Source organism: Lygodium microphyllum, chromosome 16 (genome assembly GCF_053477565.2).
Source record: "Lygodium microphyllum isolate KBCC chromosome 16, Lygodium_microphyllum_v1.1.10, whole genome shotgun sequence".
Lineage (NCBI taxonomy): Eukaryota > Viridiplantae > Streptophyta > Polypodiopsida > Schizaeales > Lygodiaceae > Lygodium > Lygodium microphyllum.
This window is the reverse complement of record NC_141150.1, coordinates 140,054,459-140,077,692: the sequence shown is the minus strand read 5'-3', so window position 1 is coordinate 140,077,692 and position 23,234 is coordinate 140,054,459. Positions and strand designations below refer to the sequence as shown.

At 44.3% G+C, this 23,234-nt stretch overlaps 1 pseudogene; it reads left to right on the top strand.

Moving 5' to 3' along the window:
• The window catches only part of LOC148023505 (putative pre-mRNA-splicing factor ATP-dependent RNA helicase DEAH5), a 168,436-nt pseudogene that overhangs the window by 85,413 nt on the left and 59,789 nt on the right, over positions 1-23,234 (top strand).

Below are 23,234 nucleotides of genomic sequence, written 5' to 3'. Positions count from 1 at the left end.
AACATATCCCCACACTTAATAAGGAAGCGTCCTCGCAACCCAGGAAAAATGGAATACAAGTTCATTGAAAAGCTCAACTTTGATCTTCAATACTCCTATAGGCTCTGATGATGAGTCATGAACGACATATCTCGAGAAGGTGTAGTATGTTGCAAAGATCCCTCAAAGTGACCCTTACTTTTTTCCTTTTCTTTCCAAATGCTATGCATGTCAAAACCATCTTTTTTGCCTAAAGTTGTAAAGAAAAATAGGAAGGAAAGCAAATTATTTAGTGTTTAATGTTTAGATTTTATATTATCTTCAAAAAAATATATAAATTTACTTTTAACATGACTCCAATAATCTAAAAAATGATACTTGATTCACCTTCTAATTCTTCATCCAATGAAACAACTTTCTCTTTGTGTTTAGACCTTCGCTTTGTTGTACCAACCTCATTTGATTCACTTATATTACCTACGCAATATAAAGACAACAAAATAATACTTTAATAAATTGACTCATCAAATGAAAATCCTAAACTCTATCATTCATGCAAATTGGCTTACCCTTGCTATGCTTCAACGCATCATCTATTGTGGGGATATTCTTTTGTTTTGCCATGGACTTTTTCTTCATTGTAGTATCAACAGTTGCATCACTAATGGCACCTAAGTAGTGTGAAGTCAACACAATATAATATTATATTCATGCAAATTAGAAACAAGGCTACTTGGATCAAACTAAAAATTTGCATTCCATCCAATATACCCTTTGCCATGCTACCACACCCTCTCTCAAAAACCGCGGTACAACCCCTACACCCAACCTCCACTCTGCCCATGGCATCACACACACAAACATCTCTCTCTCCCCCTGGTTTACCATCATCACTTGAGTTTGAGCCTTAGTCTCAGTGAGATGATATTAGGAGCTCTTCATTCCCCTACTAACTCTTGAGACATAAAATGCAAGCCGAAGCCTCATCAAAGATCACATCCCTGTCTTTTATCGATCTTTTGTGTCTTCGGATTGTAGAGCCCATAACCTTTAGTGGTCCTACTTAGCTCCTCGATCTTTCATGTCTTTGGGTCGTAAAACTCATAACCTTTCGTGGTCTTACTATAGCCCATGAAGATAAGCTTCCTCAACTTGGAGTGGAGTTTGTTTCATCTCTTCTACTTGTCCACATGGACAAGCATCACATGAAAACGTTTGGGCTATGTTCACATTGGCAAGGGTAGCTCATGGCTTGGTCAGACTACATTAAATGCATAATCGCAGTTGGCATGGGGGTAATTGCTTTCACCTAAGATTGTGAAGGCATCAACTCTGAAGGAGAATGCCAAGTTGGTGAAAGTGGCTACTCTTGATGGGAATGGTTTTTCTAGGTGGAGGTTTTCCCCTAACCCTACCGCATCGAGGCTACTTCCTATTCATAGGTAGAAAAAACCTCAGGTTGAGAAATCAGTGGCATCGCTTGATGGGGCAGAATCATTGAAGTCGTTGCATGAAAAGATGGACGTCCTTTTCTTTTTGTGTGTCTTTTAAAAAAACTAATCCTAATGGCCATTATTTCTATTGGCAACCATTCTATATGATCCATGGCTCTTCTATTCCATTGATTGAACCCTCTCTTCTATTGCTACATCAAACAAGTCTACAACTTGGAAGCAAAAAATGTGGCCTTGAAAGACTCACTTTCGAAAGTACATGTGTACTTCAAGCTAAGTATGCAGGTGACTAAAACTAATAAGAAGATTGAACAATATCACAATATAACAATAGAATACTAGAACAAAACAAAAAACTCTAAAACTGTAGAATATCTCAAGGTCGTATTTGAAGCTTTCTTCTGCTCTAGAAATCATAGGAGAAGGTTCAAAGTTCAGTATCATGATTCATTTTGCAACACTACCATCTCTACCAAGAATACCCAAGTTTTTTTGTACATTTTCAAACAAACAATAAAAAATGCTTATCTAAGTTCATAAAGGTGAGCTCAAGACACAGGAGCAGAGACAACTATTTACTTAGCAAGTTTGAGTACTTTGGCATTGCTCTCGCTCCACATAATATTCTAAAAATACTAATAGAAGCATTAGGGCAAGGATATACAAGGCTTCAAAAAATTCTATTACAGTAGTGAGAATAGAAGGACTGGTGTGGCTTGTCCTTCTACTCCTGACGGTCTTCTTCTTCTTCTTCTTCTTCTTCTTCTTCTTCTTCTTCCTTTACTCCATGATCTTCTTCTTCTTTTACAGCTTTCTGGCATGGCAGAACTTCTGAGTGTGTCCAGTCCTTTTGCAGAAGTCACAAAATAGCTTGTCCTTTTTGCCTTTGTTCCTGTTATTGACATACAACAGTTGTTCATCTTTTGCAATTTCTTCTTTGCCTTTAATCTTCTTTTCTTCTTCTAACAAATAGGCTTTAATGTCAACCAATTTAGGGTTTGGCATGTTGATTAAAGTGGTTGAAACATTATCATAATTTGGAGGTAAACTTTTTAGTAAAACACCAATACAATATCTTCATCCATTTTCAGATTTATTCATGCTGCAAGCTGGGTTAGAAGACTTTCCATTACTTTAGATGAGATGCCAAGGATATATACTGAAGATAGTGAATCCCCATCACTATCATCATGATGCTAGTGTGACGTCGTGCTGATTTCTGATTTTTCTCTCCTGGTTAGTGATTTCAGCACCTAAGAAGATGTGTATGCACCTTGAGATGACCACAAGCTCACCCCTTAGGGAAGATGGTGATGTCTCGGCAGCAGAACCATGCAACCAGCCAATAGAATTAACTATAAGGCAGTAAACTTTACTTCAGCATTACACATGTGAACAAATCAGCAAAGAACAAAAGTTCAGCCATGGGAGCTAGAATGCTCCTACCCAAGAACCAAGAGATAGATTTGCCCCAAAGGTTGGTTCCCCTTGTAGTATTTCTTTCTCCCTTTTAAGAGCAGTGCTTAGATTGGGATGTCCAGCAATGAATTAGGGATTACAAGGTGGATTATTAGTAGTGATTCCTTCTCAAGATAATGAGCAATCCTCACCACTATAAACTCCAGTCGTTGCTACAACAAACTAGTTTTCAATCAGCCAATGATCTCACTGTTTCGTCTCTTCAAACATTCTAACTTTGCTTATCAGCGCTTTGCCTTAAGTTGCTTTGAGAAACTATGGCAATTGTGTGCAAAAAAACTCTCCTGTAAGCTCTAGCACAAATTTTCATCTTTACATGCGATGCTCTTGTCCATGTGGACAAGTAGAAGAGACAAAGCAAACTCCACTCCAAGTTGAGGAAGCTTATCTTCATGGGCTATAGTAGGACCACAAAATTTTATGAGCTATACGACCCAAAGACATGAAAGATCGAGGAGGTAAGCAGGACCACGAAAGGTTAGACCCCACTCCACCCAACCCCAAGAAACCCACTCCTCCACAACATGGCACACACCCTCTCTCCCTTCCCAAAAACCATGTTCCATCCAACCCCCAAGAACCCCACTCCGCCCAACCCCAAAAAACCCCACATTGCGCCATGACATGGCACACCATCCCCCTCCCTCCCAAAAACCCCGCTTCACCTAACCCCAAAAAACCTCAGTCCCCTATCACAACATGGCACGTCGTTCCCCCCTTTCAAAAAACCTTGCTTCGCACAACCCCCCAAAACTTATCTTACTCCTCCACGATATGGCACACACACCCTCTCCTAAAAACCGCGGTGGAATCGCTACACCCAACCTCCACTCTGCAAAGGCACCACACAATTACACACACAACCCTCTCTTCCCTTAACACTCTTTTAAAATCCCCGCTCCACCCAACCCCAAAAAATCCGATCCCCCATGACATGGCACAGGCTCTCTCTCCCTTTCCAAAAACCTTTCACCACCCAACCACAAAAAACCCCACACTGCCCCACGACCTGGCACACCCTCTCCCCCCCCTTCCCAAGAATCTTGCTCCATCCAACCCCAAAAGACCTCGCTTTCCCACCATCATATGGCACATTGTCCCACCCGCCCCCGCTAAAAAAACCTGCTTCGCCCAACCCCAAAAAACCCCACTCCCCCACAATGTGGCACACACACCCTCTCTCCCAAAAACCGCAGCACAACCTCTATACCCAACCTCCACTCCGCCACGACATGGTGCACACACACACACACACACACACACACACACACACACACACACACACACACACACACACACACACACACACACATCCATGTCTCCTCCCAACTCTCTTTTCTAAAACACGCCGCTTCTTTCTACGTAAAAAAACCCACTCACCTAGGAGGATATGCACACCTTCCCCCCTCTTCCCAAGAACCCCGCTCCACCCAAACACAAAAAACCTCACACTGCGCCACGACATGGCACACCGCCCCCCTCGTTCCCAAAAAGCCCCGCTCCACCCAATCCCCAAAAACCCCACTCCCCCACGATATGGCACACACACCCTCTCCCAAAATCGGCAGCACAACCCCTACACCCAACCTCAAAATAAGTAGATGATGGTAATGAAGAAAAAAAGATACTGGACCTAATGATTCTTAACTACTTAATAATCTTGCAAATGATAGAATGAGGGAGGCTAATTTACTAGATCCAAGAGCGTGTGCTCTGATACCATGTTATACTTTTAGGTATCCACACAAGTTGAGCTCGACAACATGGCTATGGCGGATGATAACAAAGTGTGCTCATGGTGTGTGGATGAAAGAAATGTGTATGTCTGGAGAGAAAAGAAAGAAAGATGGACACAAGCTAAATGAAAAGTAGAAGAATGATAATCATATTGATCTAATGTGTCTTGTTATAAAGAGAATGAGCCTCTTATATAGGCTGATACAAGAATCTTTTGCTAACCTCATTGATGACCTCACAACACATAAAGTAGGTTCACCTAACATTCTCTCATAGGTGTAAATACATCTCCCTTTCTCCACCAAACATAGGGGCATTCACATGAGCCTAGTTGAAAAGCCTATTTATAACAGGATGGAGCGGGGTTCTTAGGGAAGTTGTGCCATGTTGTGGGAGAGTGGGTTTTTTTGGGGTTGGGTGGAGCGCGGTTTTTGAGAAAAGAGAGTTGGGAGGAGAGAGGGATGTGTATATATGCCATGTTGTGGTGGAGTAGAGGTTGGGTATAGGGGTTGTGCCACGGTTTTTGGGAGAGAGGGTGCGTGTGCCATATCATGGGGGAGTGGGGTTTTTTGGGGTTGGGGGAAGCAGGTGTTTTTAGCGGGGGCGGGTGGGACAATGTGCCATATGGTGGTGGGAAAGTGAGGTCTTTTGGGGTTGGATGGAGCGAGATTCTTGGGAAGGGGGGGGAGAGGGTGTGCCATGTCGTGGGGCAGTGTGGGGTTTTTTGTGGTTGGGTGGTGAAAGGTTTTTGGAAAGGGAGAGAGAGCCTGTGCCATGTCATGGGGGATCGGATTTTTTGGGGTTGGGTGGAGCAGGGATTTTAAAAGAGCGTTAAGGGAAGAGAGGGTTGTGTGTGTAATTGTGTGGTGACTTTGCAGAGTGGAGGTTGGGTGTAGCGATTCCACCGCGATTTTTAGGAGAGGGTGTGTGTGCCATATCGTGGAGGAGTAAGGTAAGTTTTGGGGGGTTGTGCGAAGCAAGGTTTTTTAAAAGGGGGGAACGACGTGCCATGTTGTGATAGGGGACTGAGGTTTTTTGGGGTTAGGTGCAGCGGGGTTTTTGGGAGGGAGGGGGGTGGTGTGCCATGTCGTGGCACAATGTGGGGTTTTTTGGGGTTGGGCGAAGTGGGGTTCTTTGGGGTTGGATGGAATGGGGTTTTTGGGAAGGGAGAGAGGGTGTGTGCCATGTTGTGGAGGAGTGGGTTTCCCGGGGTTGGGTGGAGTGGGGTTTAACCTTTCGTGGTCCTGCTTACCTCCTCGATCTTTCGTGTCTTTGGGTCGTATAGCTCATAAAATTTTGTGGTCCTACTATAGCCCATGAAGATAAGCTTCCTCAACTTGGAGTGGAGTTTGCTTTGTCTCTTCTACTTGTCCACATGGACAAGAGCATCGCATGCAAAGATGAAAATTTGTGCTAGATTTGGGCCATGTTCACATTGGGAGGGGCAGGTCTTAGCCTAGTCAGACTGCATTAAATGCAGTTGTCAAGGTTGGTCGGCCTATTTTAGGCATTATTGCCTATTTATATTAGTAGCAAAGATTTGTATCATGCACGATCATCCCCTACCTGAGAGCCTCAATTTGAGTAAGACGAGAACATTACACCCTCTCTCCCGAAAACCGTGGCATAACCCCTACATCCAACCTCCACACACATGCACACTCATCCCTCTCTCCTCCCAACTCCCTTTTCTCGAAAACCCTACTCCACCCTACCCCAAAAAAACCCACTCTCCCACGACATGGCACATCCCCCCTCCTTTCCAAGATCCCCGCTCCACTCAACCCTAAAAATCCCTAGACCATCATGGTTGGAAACAAGAAGACCAACAACCCTAAAAATCCCAACAACCCTGCTCCATCCAACCCCAAAAAACCCCGCTTCCCCACCACAACATGGCCACTGCACAAAGGGAATTAGAGAAGACTCAAAGGGCCACTTTAGTGACCCAAGAAAGGCTCCATCTTTCAAAAGGTAAACCTATTAGGTTGTTAGATCTATGGATAAGGCCTGTCTTTGGTGGGAAAGGGCGGAAGCTGTCTGGATCATTAGAGGCACACATAAATGGGTTGAGATATGCCATTATGAAACCAGATGAGAAGGTTGATATTATGTACAAGAATATCAAGCATGCCTTATGTTAGCTAGTTGAAAAAGCGTATGATTACTCTCCTTCACCTACACTTGCATAGCTTTATCATGGTTGGAAACAAGAAGACCAAGGATGTACATTTCTTTGTTGAGCTTAATGGAGGTAGTTCACCAGTTTGGTGGGAGAAGACGCAGCACATATGATCCAAATGTAATTGAGAAAACGCAGCAGGAAAGGGATAGGAAAAATAAGATTAACAAATGAGTTTATCCTTTTTGTGAAGAGAGGGCACACACCCTCTCTCCCTTCTCAAACCCTGCTCCACCCAATCCCAAAAAACCCCACAACACCGCACGATATGGCATACCCCCTCCTCAAAAATCCCGTTGCATCCAACCCCACAAAACCCCGCTCTCCCACCACAACATGGCACGTTGTCTCCCTCCCCCCTCTCAAAAAACCCCGCTTCGCTCGATCCCTATAAACCTTGCTCTCCCCCGACATGTCACACCTCCCCCCCTCTTCCCAAAGACCTCACTCTACCCAACCCCAAAAAACCCACTCCCCCACGAGATGGCACACACCCTCTCTCCCTTCCCAAAAAGCCTGCTCCACCCAACCCCAAAAAACCCCACACCACCCCACGATATGGCACACCCCTTCCCCCCCCTTCTTCCCAAGAACCCCGCTCCATCCAACCCCAAAAAACCCCGCTCCCCCACCACAACATGGCCGCTACACAAAGGGAATCAGAGAAGATTGAGAGGGCCACTTTAATGACTCAAGAAAGACTCCAACTTTCAAAAGGTAAACCTATTAAGTTGTCAGATCTATGGATAAGGCCTATCTTTGGTGGGAAAGGGCAGAAGCTGTCTGGATCATTAGAGGCATTTTTGCTTGCTGGAAGCTTGGATTCCATGGGGTGCCTCACAAAGCTTCAACTTTTATTGTTGCGACTGTTAACAGTTTGGTTGAACTCATAAAGTAGCCCTTTTGGTGATCACTGTAAATGATATTGAGATAGTCAACTTGGAAAGAGTTGGTCTAGGCCAAAAAGCCTTTGATATGACCATTGTCTTTAAGGATTTTAAGCGCGACATTCCTAGGATTGATGCAATCCCTTCTGCATCACTTGATGGCATTAAGGAGTGGATGAACTCCATGAATATCAAGTATTATGACAGCAGGATGAATCCACTACCAAAGGCTCTCAAACTATGAATAGAGAGGAAAAGAGTGGGACCCAAACAAACGGGACTGCACTTTACCATGGCAAGGAACAGGGGAAAGAACAAGGCAAACGATGATATCTAGCAGCAAATCCGGGACGCACGCACACCGAGAGTGTAAAGAAGGAGTTCCTAGCCTAGATCGTTTCTAACCTAACTAGCCTAGAAACCATGAAAATTGCATGAAGACATAGCTAATCTACCATTAGCCTAGAATGGACAAGAAGAACAAGAAACAAGAAAGAGAAACAAACCAAAGTTTCAATATTCCATAATGTCATAAGTCTCTAACTTTGGCCCAGGCTACCCTATTTATAGGTGCCTCTAAATCCAGCTACCTATGATTTTTACAAAGGCTTATAGCCATATTTTCCAAGGTAAATCTGGGGGTGTGCCTCTTACTGGCAGATGCTATTTTGACATGTCTCGGTGTTGAGCTCATGTTCTTTTTACTGTCATTTGGCTTTGCATTGTCCGTTTCATGCCGGCTTTGGACCTAGCATTGTCTAGTTGACATTGGATCCAGTTTTGGGACAGTTTGCTCTCTTTGTTGCATACCTGTAATTTATTACAGCAAGCATTTATTGGTGGACTAAGCAGTCATTTTCATGCTGAAATATCCTGATTTGGTGTACCACACCTAGTACTAAGTGGGTAGCAACTTTTGGCACACTTTGCTTGCCATTTGGACCTCATTTTGGTGATTTTTGGGTAGTTTCTGTAGTAAAACAGCAAGCAGTTTTACACTGTCTGTGCATTTCCAGCCTGCATTACGGCGTCATCTTTGCATGATAGTGCCATCTTTAACATCAGGAAGTTGGATGGTACCAACTACTCTTACTGGAAGAGTCAAATATGGCAAGTCTTGGTGCAGAAATCTCAGATTAAGCCACTTCGGTTGAGCGGGCAGCAGCCTGCAACCATGAACAATGACGAATGGGTTGAGCTAGATGAGCTATGCAAGTCCACGATTGTTTTATCTCTCACTGAGCAGGTACATTATAATGTATTTGAGGACGCACAGAGTGCATGGGAGTTATGGAATAAGATCAAGAATCTTTATGATAAGAAGAGTCCGGCGAGTCAGATGTACTGGTTAAAGCAGCTTATGGATTTGCGCATGAAGGATAATGCCACCATGTCTGCTCACTTGAGCCAATTTCATGCCATCTTGAAGAATTTGACTTCGCAGGATATTACCTTTGGAGAGGACGTGACTCCTCTTTTCTTGCTTGGGACTCTGAATGAGTCATGGGATGTATTCCGTACTGCTCTATGTGCCTCTAGTGCTACTCTAAAATTGGTTGATGTTGAGAGTGCTCTTCTTCAAGAAGAGGTCAATCGCAAAAACTTGGATGCTTCTCGTGGTAGTCATGCTTTGACAGTTAGAGGCAGGAATGACAGAAATGACCGTGGTAATGGCCGTGGCCGTGACTCACAGAAGGGTCGGTCTAAATCTTGTGGCAAGTCGCGTAGTAAGTCGCGTGGGCGTAATGCAAATGTCATATGTCATCATTGTGGAAAAAATGGCCATATTAGACCACAGTGTCATGAGTTGCGCAATGAGAAGCGCAAAGATAAGGGGAAAGACAAAGTGCAGGAGAAGTCCTCTGATTGCAGCATAGTACCTGCGAAGTCCAGCGTCAAGTTTGAGGAGATTAATGTCACGCAGACCGAGGATTCCGATGGTGGTGATGATTTTATACTTGCAGCTAGTTCTTCTGATGCTTCACACTTGACTGAGACACCTAGTATGTATGCACAGTGCTGGTTATTGGATTCAGGTGCGTCCTTCCATGTGACGCCTTACCGTGAGTGGTGAGGGTGCATGTGCCATATAATAGGGGGGTGGGGTTTTTTGGGGTTGGGTAAAGCGAGATTTTTTCAAGGGGGGAGGGGGGACGATGTGCCATGTTGTGGTTGGGGAGTGGGGTTTTCTGTGATTGGGTGGAGCAAGGTTTTGGGGAAGGAGGGGGGTGGTGTGTGCGGGGTTTTTTGGGGTTGGGTGAAGCAGGGTTTTTGGGAAGAGGGAGAGAGGTGTACCTTGTTGTGGGAGAGTGGGCTTTTTTGGGGTTGGGTGGAGTGGGGTTTTCTATAAAAGAGAGTTGGGAGGAGAGAGGGATGTGTATGTGATTGTGTGATTTCATGACGAAGTGGAGGTTGGGTATAGGGATTGTACCGCGGTTTTTGGAAGAGAGGGTATGTGTACCATCTCGTGGGAAAGTGTGGTTTTTTGGGATTGGGTGAAGTGGGGTTTTCTGAGGGGGGACAAGGATGGAGGGGGGGATGACATGCCATGTTGTGGGGGGGTGGGGTCTTTTGAGATTGGATGGAGCGGGGTTCTCCAGAAGGAGGGGGGAGGGGATGTGCCATGTCTATTCCATTAGCCAATATTCTCACTGGGAATCTTTGCACAAGCAACTTTTCTGTTAGCAATGTATCAAATGCGACCATTTCCACTAACATTATTTCCACTAGTGATAATTTGTACTAGCAACCTTTTCATTGGCACCCTTTTGGCTGGATGTAGAGAAGAATACAGCTCTCTCCTTCTCTACAATGAAGCGGCTCAATACACATAATTGCAGTCAGCATGGCCCTATTCATAGGTGGAAAAAACCTTGGGTTTACCGTCATCTCTTGAGTTTGAGCCTTAGTCTGAGTCAAACGTTATTAGGAGCTCTTTCATTCCCCGACTAACTCTTAAGACATAAAATGCAGGCCAAAGCCTCATCAAAGATTATATCTCTCGCTTACCTCGATCTTTCATCTCTTCGGATCATTGGATTATGCGGAGACTTTTGCTCCGACTGCACGTATGTCTATGATCCAAACGGTTCTAGCACTTGTAGCTCACAACCCAACCATTGGCCTCTTTTTTAGATGGATGTGAAGTCTGTCTTTCTCGACAGTATTCTAGAGGAGGAGATTTATGTGGAGCAACCCCTAGGTTTTCTTGTTGTTTGTAAGTCGTGAGGATGATAGCTATCACTTGCAGAAGGCTTTGTATGGCCTGAAGCAAGTCCCTGTACTTGGTACCAATGGATCAATCAGTTCTTTCTTCGCCATGGTTTCAGAAGGTCACATTATGATCCAAACCTTTACTTTCAGGTTGTGAATCAGTAGGTGGTTCTACTCATCCTCTATGTGGGTGATCTAATCCTCACTAGGCAAGAAGTTATATGCAAGAGATACATAGATCTTCCGATCTTCCGAGCAAGGACCCAACCCCAAAAAAACCCACTCTCCCATGACATGGCAAAACCTCCCCAAGAACCCCGCTCCACTCTGTTAGAAATAGGCTTTTCAACTAGGCTCATGTGAATGCCCCTCTGTTTGGTGGAAAAAGGGAGATGTATTTACACTCATGAGAGAATGTTAGGGTGAACCTACTTTATGTGTTGTGAGGTCATCAATGAGGCTAGCAAAAGATTGAGGGTGTGTGCCATGTCGTAGAGAAGTGGATTTCTTGGGGTTGGGTGGAGCGGGATCTTTGGGAAGACGGGGGAAGGTGTGCCATGTCATGGGAGACACAGGTTTTTTTGGGACGGGCGAAGCGGGATTTTTGGAGAGGCGGTATGACATGCCATGTTGTGGTTAGAAATCGGGGTTTTTTAGGGATGACGTACCATGTTGCAGTATCGGGTTTTTTAGGGTTGGTTGAAGCGGGGTTTTTGGGAAGGGAGAGAGGGTTTGGTATGTGCCATGTCATGGGCGAGTTGGTTTTTTGGGATTGCTTGGAGCCGAGTCTTTGGAAAGATGAGGGGAGGTGTGCCATGTTGTGGGAGACAAATGTTTTTTGGGGTTAGGTCAAGCGGGGTTTTTTGAGAGGGGGGACGACATGCTATGTTGTGGTAGGAGAGCGGGGTTTTTTGGGGTCGGATGGAGTGAGGTTTTTGGGAAGGAGAAGGGGAGGGTGTGCCATGTTGTGGGGTTTTGTGGGGTTTTTTGGGATTGAGTGGAGTGGGGTTTTTGAAAAGAGAGAGAGTGTGTGTGCCATGTCATGGTGAACTAGGGTTTTCTAGGGTTAGGTAAAGCGAGATTTTTGAGAAACGAGAGTTAGAGGGAGAGAGGGATATATGTGTGTGTGTATATGATGTCATGGCAGAGTGGAGGTTGGGTGTAGGGGTTGTGCCCTGGTTTTTGAGAAAGGGTGTGTATGCCATATTCTGGGGGAGTGGGGTTTTTTGGGTTTGGAAAAAGCAAAGTTTTTTGAAGAGGTGGGGGAAGACATGCCATATTGTAGTATGGGAGTGAGGTTTTTTGGGGTTGGGTGGAGTGGGATTTTTGGGAAGGAGGGGGGTGTGCCATATCATGGCACGGTGTGGGTTTTTTTGGAGTTGTGTGGAGCGGGATTCTTGGAAAGAGGGGGGGATGTGCCATGTCGTCGAAGAGTGGGGTTTTTTTTTTGGTAGAGTGGAGTGGGGTTTTTGAGAAAAGAGTGTTGGAGGAGAGAGGGATGTGTTTGTGTGTGTGCCATGTTGTGGTGAAGTGAAGGTTGATTGTAGAGGTTGTGTTGCGGTTTTTGGGAGAGAGGGTGTTTGTGCCATATCGTGGGAGACTGTAGTTTTTTGAGTGGGGTTTTTTTATAAAAGAGAGTTGGGAAGAGAGAGGGATGTGTATGTGATTGTGGGATTTCATGGCGAAGTGGAGGTTGGGTATAGGGATTGTACCGTGGTTTTTGGAAGAGAGGGTATGTGTACTATCTCGTGGGGAAGTGCGGTTTTTTGGGGTTGGGCGAAGTGGGGTTTTTTTAGGGGGGACGGGGGGATGACATGCCATGTTGTGGGGGGGTGGGGTCTTTTGAGATTGGATGGAGCGAGGTTCTCCTGCAGAAGGGGGGAGGGGATGTGCCATGTCTATTCGGGGTCTTTTGAGATTGGATGGAGCGAGGATCTCCTGCAGAAGGGGGGAGGGGATGTGCCATGTCTATTCCATTAGCAATGATTCATACTAGCAATCTTTGCATAGGCAACTTTTCTTCTAGCAATGTATCAATTGGGACCATTTCCACTAACATTCTTTCCACTAGTGATAATTTCTACTAGCAATCTTTTCATTGGCACCCTTTTGGCTGGCTGTAGAGAAGAATGCAGCTCTCTCCTTCTCTACAATGAAGCGGCTCAATACACATAATTGCAATCGGCATGGCCCTATTCATGGGTGGAAAAAACCTCGGGTCTACCATCATCTCTTGAGTTTGAGCCTTAGTCTGAGTCAAACGATATTAGGAGCTATTTCATTTCCCTACTAACTCTTAAGACATAAGATGCAGGCCGAAGCCTCATCAAAGATTATATTCCTCGCTTACCTCGATCTTTCATCTCTTCGGATCATTGGATTATGCGGAGACTTTTGCTCCGATTGCACGTATGTCTATGATCCAAATGGTTCTAGCACTTGTAGCTCACCACCCAACCATTGGTCTATTTGTTATATGGATGTGAAGTCTACCTTTCTCGACAGTATTACAGAAGAGGAGATTTATGTGGAGCAACCCCTAGGTTTTTGTATTAACCACTTGCAGAAGGCTTTGTATGGCCTGAAGCAAGCACCCCATACTTGGTACCAATGGATCAATCAGTTCTTTCTTCACCATGGTTTCAGAAGGTCACATTTTGATCCAAACCTTTACTTTCAGGTTGTGGATCAGTAGGTGGTTCTACTCATCCTCTATGTGGATGATCTAATCCTCACTAGGCAAGAAGTCATGTGCAAGAGATACAGAGGACTTGTGATCTTCTGAGCAATGAATTTGATATGAGAGATTAAGAATTCTTCACTAATTCTTGGGTCTTGAGGTGTATCAGATACTTGAAGGGATTTTCATTTCATACTCATAAGTAGTGCTACATTCATGAGATCTTGATAGACTTTGGTTTGGCCACCTGTAGGCCTATTTCTTGCCCCATAGACCTTACTAAATCTTGAGACATAAAATGCAGACCAAAGCCTCATCAAAGATCACATCCTTGGCCTACCTCGATCTTTCATCTCTTCTGATCGTAGAGCCCATAACCTTTCATGGTCCTACTTACCTCCTCCATCTTTCATGTCTTTGGATCGTAGAGCTCATAACCTTACGTGGTCCTACTATAGCCCATGAAGATAAGCTTCCTCACCTTGGAGTGGAGTTTTCTTCGTCTCTTCTACTTGTCCACATGGACAAGAGCATCGCATGCAAATATCTGGGCTACGTTCACATTGGCAGAGGCAGGTCTTGGCCTAGTCAAATTGCATTAAATGCACTTGCCAAGGTTGGTCGACTAGTTTTAGGCATTTTTGCCTATTTATATTGTTAGCAAATATTTGTGTCATGTACGATCATCACCTACCTGTGAGCCTCAATCATAAAGCATCCCAAATGACAAGACAAATTCTGGCTGCAAATGGAAAGAGCAAATAGTGTTCCATTGCACCAAGAGGATTTATTCATGTTGCTCGTATAATTAATCAATATTAATGTGTCGTCATTATTACGATCCAATCAATTAAATTATCTCCAAATACCTCTTTAGCTAATCAGGGTGAATCCACTCTAGCCTAGTAATGTCATAACTCAAAAGCCCCTTCCAACTATATAACCACTGCCCATCGCTTATTGATGAAGAAGGCGGCAGGGAGAGAGAGCCAACTCCATATGCTAGCAAAATCTGACTTAAGTAGACATAGCGTTTAGTAGACAAACAACATACACTTAATACAAGTACTAGTTTGGCCTAAATTATGCATATTGGGTCTTCTGTTTGAAAATCTACAAACTCAAATTAATAACTTGAAGGTGAAATTTAAACTCGCAGACTAGCCTCAACTTAATGCTATTATCAAATTCAACATAGTAGGCAAAAGAATCAAGTTCAACACACTAACATTATTCAACCAACTTCGCTGTGCTTAAAGCAGCAAAATCATCATTACCAAATGAAAACAGAACTGTTCTCACAAAACTAAACGTGTATTGCATAGTAGTGTCTTTTACTTGCTGTATAAGCATTGCTGCTAGCAAAATGCCATTGTGGTTACTTCACCAGTTGGCTCATAGCAGAATGCCATTGCCGGGACCTTACCACTTGGGTCACGAAGACCACAAAACACCTCTTGACAAGCATGCTGCTCACCTCACTGTAACATTCAAGCAGCGGGGGCTTGAATCTTTGAAAGTTCAGAGGACAGCTCAGAGGGTAAACATTACAACCAGCCTACTGCCTAGCATGGTACAACCATGGGCATTCATACAATCATACTTCTATCAAATCTTCTTGCGTGGATGTCTGAAATAATTCCTTGAGACCATCATACTGCAGTTGGAGAGCATCACCCTGTGCCTTTCTCCAGAAAGAGCTCTTTTCTAAGTGCTGCTGCCAGAAATGTATGATCTTTTTAGGTTTCTCCTTTAACGTGTGTAAAACAGAAATTGCCTTGCAATTGAAGATCAAAAAGAGACAACGCACGAGGGAAACCAAGTCATCATTCACAGAGACAGTCACCTGTGAGAACCCATGGCACAATTGGCCCAGAACCTTATCTGATGCTGTAATAACACTGCCAGAGAAGCCAGTGGCCAAACCAGTTTTGGCAGCAAAACCCCAGTCCAAAATGAAGAATCTAATCTTCCCGGTATTGTACAGACTCTCTCCAATCATAATATTTTCTATACGTAAATCTCTGTTCACAATTCCCCTCTCATGGGCACAGCGAATAGTTTCGATTAAATCAGCCAATTCCAAAGTTCCACATTCAAAGAAAGTTTCAACTGAAAAGGATGCACAAATAGGTTTTAGAACTATCATTCTATGGATCTTTTGTTGAATGAGAGGTACTCCATCAACCCCCCTCAAGAGTTCAAGATATTGAATATCTTGACTGAGATCAAAAAATAATCGTGGGGCTCTAACTGCAAATCTGCTGCCTGATCCTTCAACAAGATAGACATGGCTCGTCAAGCCGGAACCCAAGTGCTTCAACACCTTCCAAGAAAATGGCAGATGAAATATATTCAGCGCCATGTTTATACCTAACATAGCAGGTTTAGCATGCAGATAACCATAGATACTTTCTCTGGCATCTGCAATTGTAACACTCTGAGAAATAGCAGGAAAGCCATCTATTTTTAGGTGAAACCATCTTATTTTCGTCAAGTCTGTGATACCAAGGGCAATAGATTGTTTTTCAGGCCCACATTCTCTAAGATGCAGCTCCACCCCTCGTTAATCAGCTGACCAATGCACTCCACATTGTCAATATCTGTATGCAACTTGATAATGCCACCTATAGCCAAGGGGGAAGAAGGAAAATCCCTTAGGCTAAGCATAGCTCCATGTTCAGCCATAAGCATGTCAAACTTGCAACCATCATAATGGGCGATTTCTACTAATCTCTTCAAATTGAACTCCTGCACACACTCATCCCATTCATGTCTGTTCCAAATTACTTCTGCCTTTGCAGAGTCTACAGGCATTGGAAGAGTTGCATCACGAGGAGAGCCTACAGCACATTGACCTTTCTCAAAGGTGGTGGAATTAACATTGACATGTGTCCCTGCACATAAAGAATACTAGGCCTCAGAATGGGAGGAAACATACTTTTGTCATAAACAACACTCGTCTTTTTCAAATTGACGTCTAGCAAACAACCATTATTCCCCATCAGCCCAGTATTCTTTATGTGCAGTATTCCCTACACTCCACATTCCTTAAACCCAGTATTCTTCATGTGCATTATTCCCTACACTCTACATTACTATTAGGACTGAGCTACTTTCCCATAAAAATAAAGAAGCTGTCTCTCAACAAACAAGTAAACAGCCAAACAGCATGGATAATCAAAAAGAAAAGAAGCTGTCTCACCTCGTGCTTTGTATGTAACTGATGCAACCCGCGTGATGTCCTTCTCGCTCCATTTTGGGAAGAAATTCCTAAGCGCGACATGAGCGTCCGTAAGATTGTCGATCAGCATGATCGACGGTAACTCGTCCAGCGCCTGTCTCACTTTTTCAAGTACATCCCCATCTGTCGGGTAAGCGACTGCTACCTTAGTTAGGCACAACTCCATCATAATAATTTTCGTAGAGGAAAACTCTATAACAGCAGCGGCGGCGGCAGCATCAGAAGTAGAAGCAGGCGGGTCCATGACAGAAGAGCAGGATACGCAAGAATGAACAGGACAAGCACGGATGAGCAGGAGCAGAATAAGCCGCTTCCTAAAATTTGAGGTAGCCTAGGTTCAAGACTTTTGATAGTCGGGCAGAGCCTCACAACAGGCCCTCTAGATGTGATGGCCATAGACTCACCCTCTGACAGAGCAAACTTAGAGCAGGCATCCTAGGTTGATTTGATGGAGAGAGAGGCCATGACTCCTGCAAGTTGGCGGGCTCGTTCTGACCAGCAAATTTGACCACGAGTTTGTTTTTTGTAAGGTACCACGAGGTCCAAGACCCCCTATACGGGTTGTCACCACAATGTGACAACATGGACTTTGTGGGGTTGTTCACTTGCACTTGCATGAAGGATTGTGACAACATGGACTTTGTGGGGTTGTTCACTTGCACTTGCAGCGTGACAACACGTAGTTACAAAGTTGACCACAAGTACTTCAAGGTTTGGTTGCAAGATGGGATAACACACCATGATTTGGGGATCTCGTGCCATGGTGTAAGGGGAGGGGTACCATGGTGGGGGGAGTGTCGTGTCATCGTCTAATGGCGAGGTCAAGGGAGACGACACAATGCAATGTGGATCACACCGAGGGAAGCATCACATTGCATCATGGGGAGGGGTTGACATGGTGTTGATCACAAGAGGCATGTCATGTCATGCCATAGAAGGTGTGGACAAGAGAACATGGAAGCTCGAGTCTGGAACACATAGAACCTCCTATACAAAGCTCAATGGATGATGTAGCAACACAGTTAGCACCACAAATAAGCACCAAAGAGATATCATCAACCGTGATTATATCCTTGGAACAAAGATCTAAGAGCCAATCTCCTCGAGTCCCGCTGGTCAAAATTGACTGCCACTTGATCACGTGAGCTATCACCTGTACTCACCTAATCAAAACAGACTACAAAGACTGATGTTTCTTCGCGCAGACGAGCTGGAGCTGACCCCACAGACTTCGAGAAGCGCGCACACCTTAGCCGCAACTCTGATACCAATTTGAAGGGGAGAGAGTGCGCAATGGAAGTGCGAGACAGAAGTGTGAGCAGCAATGTTGAGAGTGAGAGAGAGTGAACGCAGAGATATGTGTACCAGATTGTGATGGTACACAAAGAATAAAGAATGTATTTATATGTTAGGGTACAATAAGGGTGTGTTCACACCCGTATAACTTTATACACAGAGACAAAGGGACTTTACACCCAACATAAACTGATATAACTACTCATAGAGGACCTTCTAAATCCTTGTTTGCGATATGGTTGCTCTGTCGTACTAGTTTGGAACACAAGCCAGGGTTACCCTTAAAGAGTCTGATCAAGCCAAAGAGTGAGGGCAACAGGCATGAAGATGGGGATTATCATGGCAGGAGGCCCAAGGCCCAGGGACAGGGAGAGTGATAGGCACATGGACAAGGACAGTGATAGACATAGGGACAATGATAGAGATAGGGACAAGGACACACACAAGCAAAGACAAGGACAAGGACACGGATGTACAGGGACAAGGATAGAGTTGGAGACAAGGATACTGAATGGAATGATCAGAAACATGACCACCGTGATAGTTATGATAGGGCTGTTGAAGATCATTATAGAAACCTGAGGATCGGGACGGTGAGACAGAATCTGGAAGAATGGAGAGAGAGGAGATCGAGGCTTTAAGGGTGCCCCTCAAGAGGTAGCGCTTTTTGCTATGTACATTTCTAGGGTCATGGATAATGGATACTTTATACAACTATCTGGCTTTCATGAGCGCAAAGGATTTTCTCCATGTTTCTTAAGTTGCTTTGAGAATGATAGTTGATGCAAGAGATGTGGTCAAATGAGATCAAGAAGTTTGGGTAAAGGTAGTTTCTATAACTAGGGACAAACTTATCTTTCCATGTTGCTTTGAGAATGATAATTGATGCAAGAGATGCGGTCAAATGAGATCAAGAAGTTGGGGTAAAAGTTGTTTCTATGACTGGGAACAAACTTAGCTTTTCCATGAGGGATGTAGACTAGAAAATAGGGCAAGATCTCCTTCCCATAAAAAGTAGCAGTTTGAATGAAGAGGCAAATCCTTCTAGTTCCAATAAGCGTCCTTCTACTAGGAAAGGCCTCTCAAGTATAATGATAATGATGGGAGATGATAACGGTTCTTCTCGATGCCTATTAAAAAGGATGAGCTCTCCAGAGATGAATGAGAATGAGCCTACATTCTTGAGAGGACAAATTCGATACTCTATTGATGTGTCCCTTGTAAAGATTGTGAAAAATCCAGATGGCTCTTTGCAAAGGGTTGTAATGATTCAGTTTGTATGGGCAAAAGAGAGAAGAGAATTTCAAGAACAGCAACAAAGGACTATGCTGGACTCCATCCCCAAAGATTTGAATTGATCTTGGGACGATCCAATGCCAAAGACAGGGTAGAGGCATTTGGCACAGGAGCTTCGTAGTGTTGGCCTTTTTACCTACGATATGCTCATGGATAATGGATGATTTATACAACTATCTGGCTTTCATGAGCACAAAGGGTTTTCTCTATGTTTCTTAAGTTGCTTTGAGAATGATAGTTGATGCAAGAGATGTGGTCAAATGAGATCAAGAAGTTTGGATAAAGGTTGTTTCTATAACTGGGGACAAACTTATCTTTCCATGTTGCTTTGAGAATGATAATTGATGCAAGAGATGTGGTCAAATGAGATCAAGAAGTTGGGGTAAAGGTTGTTTCTATGACTGGGAACAAACTTAGCTTTTCCATGAGGGATGTAGACTAGAAAATAGGGCAAGATCTCCTTCCCATAAAAAGTAGCAGTTTGGATGAAGAGGCAAATCCTTCTAGTTCCAATAAGCTTCCTTCTACTAGGAAAGGCCTCTCAAGTATAATGATAACGATGGGAGATGATAACGGTTCTTCTCGATGCCTATTAAAAAGGATGAGCTCTCCAAGGAGATGGGAGGCTAAATAGCTCATTACATCTAGGGTTTTGGATGTGAGGGATTATCCCAACTATGACCCAGATGGTGGCGGCTTGCTTTATCAAGATGAAGGTGCTGAAGAGGAACTTGAGATAGAGTTGAATGAGAATGAGCCTGCATTCTTGAGAGGACAAACTCGATACTCTATTGATGTGTCCCTTGTAAAGATTGTGAAAAATCCAGATGGCTCTTTGCAAAGGGTTGTAATGACTCAGTTTGTATGGGCAAAAGAGAGAAGAGAATTTCAAGAACAGCAACAAAGGACTATGCTGGACTCCATCCCCAAATATTTGAATTGACCTTGGGAGGATCCAATGCCAAAGACGGGGGAGAGGCATTTGGCACAGCAGCTTCGTGGTGTTGGTCTTTCTACCTACGATATGCCTGAGTGAAAGAAGGATGCGTTTGGAAAGGCACCCACTTATGGTTAGGAACAGAGACAGAGTCTTCCCATATATAAGTTAAAGGATGAGCTTATCAAAGCAGCTCAGGACAATCAGGTGCTAGTGGTGATTGGGGAAACAGGTTCATGCAAGACAATTGTATCCTGTGGTTGTTGATCTATGTGCACCTGAAGGGATAGCAAGAAAGTGGGTAACACCTGACTCCTGCATGAGCCACTGGTACCATTGAGGAATGGTGATCGGTTCATCCTATTGGGAAGGAGATTGAGAAGCCTTAGATACCTGTAATCCACTTGTTTGGGAAAGGGACTCCCCCTCACCAAGGGAAGGTAAATCCCTCTCATCCACAGTAGAAAGCTCCAAAGAGGTGTGCCATGTCATGGGAGAGTGGGTTTTTTTGGGGTTGGGAGGAATGGGGCTTTTGAGAAAAGAGAGTTGGGAGGGGAGAGGGATGTATGTGTGTGTGTGTGCCATGTCATGGCGGAGTGGAGGTTGGGTGTAGGGGTTGTGCCGCGGTTTTTGGGAGAGAGGGTGCGTGTGCCATATCATGGGGGAGTGGGGTTTTTTGGGGTTGAGTGAAGCAGGGGGACGACGTGCCATGTTGTGTCAAAGAAAGATACATAGTATCTGGAACCTCCCATAGAGGCATTATGAGCTGGCCCCCAAACATCAGAGTGCACTAACTGCAATGGACGTGTACTCTACCTTACATGCCTGACAAACGGCAATCGATACTGCTTACCAAACTGGCAAGCCTCGCATACATGACCAATATTTGAATATTGGAATTTGGGTAAACCTGTGACCAGCTATTTCTTCTGCATAGTTTGCAGCCTTTGCAAATTGACATGCCCCACTCTCTTGTGCCAGATTTCCAAATCCCTAACAGTGCTAGAACCATGGGCAAACATAGCTGAATTCAGCTCTGGCAAAGAAGCATCAAGAGTAAACATTCTGCCATGCCTGTGACCACGAGCTATCAACTTGCAACCATTGCCAAACTCTTCAATAAAGCAGCCATGCTTATTGAATCTAACCTGCAAGTTCTGCTCCGTCATCTGACCAACAGACAATAAGTTTTTCGTAATTGAAGGGACATGCAAGACATCATGCAGATTTTTCTTCCTGCCATCATGAACCACAAGAGGCACTTTGCCTTTATGCTCAATGATATGCTGCGTGTCATCACCTATGCATACATAGCCATGCTTTTCAGCCACCATATCTGTGAACCAATCACCGTGAGGGGTCATGTGATTTGACGCCCCTGAGTCAATGTACCACACTGCATCATCAGATGATTTTTCAGCAATCTTATCTTTGACATATTGCATGGCAAACAGTCGATCACCAGAATCATCTGCCTGACTGGACGTAGCATAGTGTCCATGCTGTTTACCCTTCTGATTCCCGTGCTTCTTCCAGCAGTCCTTTGCAATATGCCCATACTTGCCGCAGTAATGACAATCCTTGTCTTTGTTTGGATTGTCTGACTGACGCTGCTGCTGCCATGAGCCTCTGCCAACGGGAGTTAGATCTCCCCCTGTCTTAAATCCCAGCCAACAATGGCAGCCTGTTGATAAGTGCAGCCCAGACAAACAGTTCAGCTTGTAGATGACCAAATGAGCATTTGGAGACCCCCAAGCAAGCACACAAGATGCCAAGTATGTGCTGAATTAAATATGTCCACTTCAGTAGTCAATGCAGCCCCATTTTTGGCATCAAGAACCAGGCGCAACCTGTCAGCTACTCGTTTTTACATCTGCAGTAGGGCTGGTCATTAAAGCTCACTTAAATCAATCTCTAATGCTTGATTATTATCCCCTCTAGAAGGCTCAAATGGTTAAGTATGTTGCTTCTGCAGTCGTTCCACTCCTGAAGGACAGGCGCATTCCAGCAGACCACGTGTTCAGCAGCTCTGAAATTTCGTTTTTCTTCAACTACCTATGTTGCTTCAGCCAACCATGTTGTTTCAAGTACATAACTAGCATTCATAAAGTGCTTGATGGTCTTCATTTAGCACAGTAATGCTGCCCCAAATCCACATTTCTTCCATCAGACGCAACCCTGTCATGCTGCGCTTTCTTCCAGGTTTGTTTTAAACGACTGCTAGTTTTTAGTGTTGATACTCATTTGCATAGGCTTCAAGACTTACCACTAACCTTACTTGAGAAGCCTTTCTAGACAAAGACCAGAAAGAATTCCTTCATGCTTCCAGCTATGGTTGTCAAGGCCACAGGATAGATCTCTTCACCACTGCAGATGACAGTTGACTCCTTTCCTCTAACTTCAACTCCTGCAAGTCCAATGCCACACTCCCAGGCACACAGTCTTTGCTGATTCATGGCTCTGATACCATGTTCAAATTCATGGAGACCGAAAGATATCATAACCAGAGTGAAGCAGCATGCTTCCTCTCACACACTTCATCATTCATTCAACACTGTATAGTGAAAGTACAACCTAAGGTCATAAGACCATTCACACCAGGAGTAGCACCGACTTATTTTATGTACCTGAGTAAGATAGCTAGACTAGCTGTGTCCAGCTCATGTCGGTCAAACACACATGAGAGAGCTTGATATTCTAACATTATATGCAGACCACATAATCCTCATCTCCAGTACCCCCGAGGTATTATAGCGCCATCTGGATGCACTACAGGCCTTTTGTCACGACAAGGACCTTATAGCGAACTTGGGGAAAACCAAGATCATGATATTTAACACCTCTACCCAA